Raw genomic sequence first — 7032 nt, forward strand, 5'->3', positions numbered from 1 at the left:
TTATGAAATTTATGTACATGATGTATGTGTTAGATTTTCCTTGCTGGGCATTAGGCTCATTCCTTTTTGTTTAAATGTGCAGGAAAATAGCTATTAGTGGCGGTAAGGTTTGTGGATGCTTGGAGATTGTGTATCGATGATGAATGGAGTCAAGGAGTCGAGAGTTCAATTTCGAGGATGTAGTCGTTTAATTATGGTCTTTATATGTATTTTTCGCACTTTTTATGTAATCACTTTATTTTATCAAGCATGTTATGTTTTTGTTTTTCAAACATTGGGATCCCATATCCTTCTTGATATTTTGTAAGTAACTCTTATTTTTACAAGTTACTTAATAAAATTATGGTATTTTCGCAAATGTAAGTTCTATTAAGGTTTTGTATGTATAGTTTCGTTAATGGTCCAAAAGTCTAGAGTAGTGGGTCATTACAGAATCAAAAGGACTTTAATGGCTTACAATGAACTACTTAGGTAAAGGTAGATGAAGTAGTCATTTTAGCTCAAATATACCCCAAACACACAAACCAAACTTGATATCAACCTTACAAACTCAAAAATAATCCCCAAATTCCCTTTCTCTTGAATTGAGAGAGAATTCATATTTTTTTCCTTTTCATTCATTCATTTTTTTTCATTCTAATAAAACTACACTTCCCCAAACTTATTTCCTTGCATATTCAAGAGAAGTGTAGTTCATTTTCAACATATAATTTTTTTTTCTATTTTCTTTCTCTCTCAATCTTTTTCATTTGTCTATTGAAACACATTCCAAATATAAAACCCGTTACAAACAAATCCCTTAAACATTTTTCACATGCTCATGGTACAATCAAAGGAGAGGAAAAATAACAAGGGTTCCAATAGGCTCAACATCGGCATCAAACAACAAGAAAAACTCATTAAGCTCAAAAGTGGGTAACTAGGGACTAAATTAATCAAGGTTGGATCGAAAGGCCCATACATTCCAAAATATTTTCCCTAAAACATCTTCCTAACACATGCATTCTCTAGGATTTCGTCTCAAATAGCAAGCAAACAAGTTTTAGGATAACAACACTTCCATCTTTTATTTTATGTTTCTTTCTTTCATCAAATTCAACAAGCATAAATATTTTCAATCACAAATATTTAAATGGACCGAAGTAAACCAAAGAAACATTTAAACTAAGCACACTAAATTTTGAAAGGCTTTCATTTTAGTCCAATTATACAATATATCATTCCAAACATTCTCATCAGCTAATTATTGTCAACTTGATTAAAAAAATACTCTAAAACATTCTAAAAAAAACTACACGAAATAAAAATAAATTAATTAAGAAAAATATCGCTAAATAGAAACAACATACCAAACCAAAACAAAAGACCAAGTAATAGTCACAAAATATAAAATCTCCTCCCCCAAACCTAAATCTAACATTACCCCCAGTGTTAAAACAAAAGATAAAGAGAAGAGGATGTACCTCACTAATCAATCCTAGGTCAATAAGGTCATGGTGGAGGGGTGGTTGATAAGGATGAAACTGAGGCAGGTGTGAGAAATAGTGTTGATCCTCGTCATTCAATGTCCTACGAGGAGCCATCCTATTAAGCCTATTAACAACATGTTCTATATCATGAATAGTTCTCTAAGCCATATTGTACGCCCTAAATATCCATGGGTTATTAGCGAGCAGGAAAAGGGCATAATTCTATCAGCCACGTGGAAGCCACCTACCCGGAGCTGCTGTTGTAAGTCTTAACCTCTTTATCTTGAGATAGCCAAAGGTTTAGTGGGATTACTAAGGCATCATATCAGCAGTGTGGACACCACGAGTTGAGACTGCATCAAGCTCACCGTACGAGCTTGAGTTGACACCTCCGACCCTTTATAAAGTTAACCACGCAATGTAAACGTGCATATATCAGACATCACGTGTCTACTCCATTCCTGAATTCTCGGACACGCAACATAAACTTGCGTGTTCAGGCACCCCTCGACTGGTTTGGACCATGCGGCCCATTATCCCCCTTACCAATTGATTAGACCACACTTCATTGTCAAGTTTTAGAAATAAATCATGAATGTCGGAGAAGTGACATGATGGGTAAGGAGGTCATGGGATGACCTCCTTTGCCAACACCCAGGTGTCCTCTCCCTATAAATATGGAGACGCTCGGAGTTGCATAGGGTTGGTTTCTAATTTGTAAAGAAATACCCTGTAAGGAATGTCAGAGATATATCAATAATATTGGCTGGTGGACTAGAAGGATTTTAACCTTTGAACAACCTAAAAAAGTATTCGAGTTGTAATTTTCCTTTGAGATCATTCATCCATTGCAGTTCATCATTTAGCACTAATCCCTCTCCTTATTCATATGATTATCTGTTGCCGAAGAACCGCGTCAACAGTTTGGTACTTTCATTGAGAGCTTCTAGATTGGTGCTATCGCAAATACCCAACCATGGTGGTTACTTGCTCAAGACATGGTAACAAGGCAGACCAACGTGATGGGCAGGAGGCCCCCCATGCTGCCATGTCTGATGATCAGAACCCTGAGATGGTACAACTACTGCCGCCATGTCTAACTAAGTCTCGGCTTGAACCAAAATCCACAGTAATAAACATAGTACAACTACTGCTAGCTATTACTACCACTATTACTTTCTAACTAGCTAAGTAAAGTTCTTGGACTCTATACATCTTAAATGATTCCCCTTGGATGCTTAAGTGAACGATTCGCCATTTGTAGAGACACGGCAGTAGGGCATGCTTTTCCCAATTTCAACTTGCAGAAGATTGATAATGGCATTATATTCACACTAGCCCTTAAATCACATAAGGCTTTTGTCACCACTGAATACCCTATAGAGTATGGAATTATGAAACTACTAGGATCTTTAAGCTTTGGCAGTAATTTCTGTTGAAATATTGCACTGCATTCCTTAGTAAGCGTAATTGTCTCGTATTCCTCCAACTTCCTTTTCTTAGATAAAATTTCCTTCAAGAATTTAAGGTAACTTTCCATCTGTTCAAGTGCCTTGGCAAATAGAATATTTATGTGAAGCTTCTGAAAAACTTCTAAAAATTTAGCATACTACTTGTCAAACTTATTCCTTTGAAGCCTCTAAGAATATGGGATCATTATATCCTTATCAACCATGTTTGGCACTTTTAACTCCTTGCCACTCCTCAAAGATATTGCATTGCACTGCTCCTTTGGGTTTACCTATGTAGTACTTGGTAAATTCCCTTAAGCACAGTTTTCCATCAAAGTATCCAACTGCCCTATTTGAGTCACCAAACTACTAATAGATGCCTTGGTTTTGGTCATGAATTGGTTCAATGAATCAGGTTGTGGTTCAGGTTGCTTCATGGGTATTGGATGTTGCGGTGGTCTATTTTGTGGTTGATAAAACCCGAGAGCAGGATGTTGGAATTGTTGTTGGTTTTACTGGAAAGGTTGCTGAACACTCTAATTATTATTTTTCCAAGAAAAGTTAGGGTGATTCTACAACCCTTGATTATAGGTAATTGAATATGGGTTATTGGCAGGTCTGTGGAAGTTTCCTATGGCTTGGATTTGTTCCATAGGTATATTATTCATATCCATGGCAGGACACTTATTTAATGGATGAACACTACCACATGCCCCACATAAACTCTGTACTTTCATGGCCTGGACTGACATGTTGCTCTGTTGAAACAGTTTCGTTAAAGTGGCCACTTGAGCTGTAAGCATTGTGATGGCATCAAATTAGATCATACCAGCTTCCTTCTTTGTATTTTCCCTCAATGTAGGCCATTGGTAATTATTCATTGCCATCTCTTCTAGTAGATCATAAGCTTCATTGGCACTCTTGCTCATAAATGCCCATCATGTTGCTGTATCTATGATAGTGCGAGTAGTACTACCTAACCCATTGTAAAAATTATGGACTAACATCCATTTTCAATCTCGTGATGAGGTCAATTCCTTCTGAGCTCTTTAAATCTCTCCCATGAAGCATACAACAATTCCCCTTCCATCTGGTAAAAATGATTAATTTCCCCTCTCAAATTTATAGCTTTTGCTGGAGGGAAAAACTTTGCAAGGAACTTTTGAGAGAGCTCCTCCCATGTTGTAGCGTCCCAGAATTTTACTTAGCAAGATACTCAAAGCTGTAGAATTTTAGTTTTCGTGGATATTGCTCAAAGCTCGGATTTAGTTAGAAACTCGTAGAAATAGTTATGGATTTTGTAAGTTTAACCTATGGTTTAGAAATATTAATTTTATCATAAGGTTTGATTAATGGAAATAGTCCTAAGAATATTATTTATTATAGGTTTAGATAGAATAATTAAGAGCGTGACACTTGTCACATGTATGTTTATTAAGGATTTAAGTATTTTAGATGAATAGTTTTATTTAAAGAAATATCTAAAAGCTCTAGAACCTTCATTTATCTGTTAGGATCACATTTCACTCAGTCAAAGTAAGTTTTAATTAAATTCAAATTATCCTGAATTGGGCAAAAATGTGTTTGAAATATCAGCGTATGCTGATATATCACAACTATAGAAGTCGATATATCGCCTATGATTGGTACGGAAAACACATCAACTTCGCACAAATGAAATCACGAACCCTTGGGATCATGGTAGGGGAAATATATCGCCTACCCTAGGCGATAAATCAGCTCCAGTGGCCAATTTTTGAATTTCGTAGAATTCTTAACTTAAAACCATCCTCAACAACCTCGACTTGTTCATGAACGTTTTTGACCGAGTTCTGGGCATTTGTTGAACAGATAATTCAAATTTATTCATTTTTAATAATTTATTAATTCATTTAAATGGGAGTTAGTTTCACTCCTCGAACTCTATAAATAGGACCCTTCACTCAGCCATTCTATTCATCATTCAAGCACAGTTCAGAGCCTCCAAGCTGCTAAGTTCATTCTAAAGAGAAACAATTTGGAAGTAAGTTTTTGTATGATTTCGGTGTTTGAATTATAGATCGAGGTTCTAAGCTATCCAAGGTATCCATTGTCTTCAGGTTTAGTTCACTATAGTTTATATTATTCTTTCATTTTTCTTCAAATCCTAACTTGTGATAGTTACTTTTGGTTAGGTGTTCAATCCCCTTGAAACATAAGGTTTTTGGTAAGTTCTTATCTCAATGGTGTAAATTTTCTTTTCATCTTATTTTATTTAGGAAACTTATGGTTTCTTTATGTTTGGTTTTAGGAGTTTTAATCCCTCTCTTGTCTCCAATATTCCAGTTTTTGGTAAGGAAAATTAGGTAATTTAGTATTATGACCTAGTTTATGATATAGTTTATGCTTGTATGACCTAACATTTCAGGTACAATAAAGGAGTAAGTGTGTCTGGACCTAAGGTGTCCAATGATGTATGACGGATAATGTCCAGTAGGCTCGGTTGCCAAAACTTTATGACAGACCTAAGTGATGTCTGGTGTATGACAAACTTTTGTCTGGGGCTTAATTTCCACCCCTGTATAAACACTTATCTTTTTATTATATCTGATTTGTTATTATAGTTATGATTTATGACCTATGACCTATAGATATGATTTATGACCTATAGTTATGATTATGACTTATGACCTATGATTTATGATCTATGACATATGATTTAAGATTTATGAATTAGATTATGATTTAGACTTATGAATTCAGATATGATATAACCTAGAGGTTTGTGTTTGTATGACTTTGGTGAATTTATGTTATGTTTGATTATATGACTAACCCTTGTTTGTATTTTCCTTACTGGGCTTAGAAGTTCACTCCTTATGATGTTGTTATTTCAGGAAATTGAGAATAGGAAGGCCAGTGGCAAGTGGGTACCTAAGAGCTTCGTGATGTACTCGTGGGCACCATATAGTCGAGGAAGATCAAGCAGGCCTATTTATTTATTTTTATCAAAGAATGTGTATTTTCAAAAGTTTTATTTAAATGTTGCTCATTTTTATGTTAATAACAATTATTTTATTTTTGTAAATACTGTGGATCCATGTATTTATTTTTAAGTTTTTATTCAATAAAATTGCAATATTTACGATTATGACCCAGCGCTGTGTTCTTGGTAATCTATGAGAAGTTAGGGCATTACACATGCGGTGATAGAGTTAGGCTGTAGGGAAATCAACCAACTCTTTGCATGGTCCTTTAGGGAAAATGGAAACAACCTCAACCTTAATGCGTCGTCGCTCACCCAATTCATCTTAAAAGTTGTACAAAGCTCCAAGAAATTAGCTATGTGCATGTTAGGGTCCTCTGTAGGCAAGCCTCCAAACTGAGCAGTGGATTGGACCATTTGCAAAATTTCTAGCTTGATCTCAAAATGATTTGCAGCAATTGTTGGTGGTATGATGCAATAATGCACTCCCATGATAGTGGGAAGTACATAATCTCTCAATGTCATTGGTCCTTATTCCACATGAACCTCTGCTACATTAGGAATCTCAACAGCAGTTGCTGCCCTATAACATTATTGGTGGCATTGTTTGCTGCATTCCCTTGATTTTCATCCGTAGTACTCTCGAACCTCTTCTTCTTTCTGTTCTCTCTACAAGTACTTTCTATCTCAAGATTCACTGGTATGATCTCAGATGTCTTTCCACGTCGCATTTACCAAAACTTCATAAGATTATAAAATTTAGACACAAATTAAGTTAGAAGATAAACATCCAAATTAGAGTAAAAATTAATTAAATTGATATTAATAATTTTTAGTCCCCAACAATGGCCCCAAAAACATCATAACGAAAATATATTGACGCAAATATACGTTTCGTTTCAAGTAATATAGTGCACAAGCACGAGTATTGTAGCAACTCATAATTATACTTAGCTAGATAGTAGTACTAGTAATAGCTTCTAGTATTTTAGTTTTCGTGGATATTGGTTCAAGGAGGGATTTAGTTGGAAACTCATAGAAATAGTTATGGATTTTATAAGTTTAACCTATAGTTTATAAATATTAATTTTAACATAAGGTTTGATTAATATAGCTAGTCCTAGAAATATTATTTATTATAACATAA

The 7032-nt window shown here is 35.1% G+C and overlaps 1 non-coding gene across 1 annotated transcript; it reads left to right on the forward strand.

Moving 5' to 3' along the window:
• The first annotated feature begins 3936 nt into the window (after window positions 1-3936).
• LOC133803045 (small nucleolar RNA R71) lies at window positions 3937-4043 on the forward strand. Its single transcript, XR_009877776.1, has one exon. It is a non-coding gene; the product is annotated as a small nucleolar RNA R71 (small nucleolar RNA).
• The last annotated feature ends 2989 nt before the right edge of the window (window positions 4044-7032 follow it).

Source organism: Humulus lupulus, chromosome 9, assembly GCF_963169125.1.
Source record: "Humulus lupulus chromosome 9, drHumLupu1.1, whole genome shotgun sequence".
Classification (NCBI taxonomy): domain Eukaryota; kingdom Viridiplantae; phylum Streptophyta; class Magnoliopsida; order Rosales; family Cannabaceae; genus Humulus; species Humulus lupulus.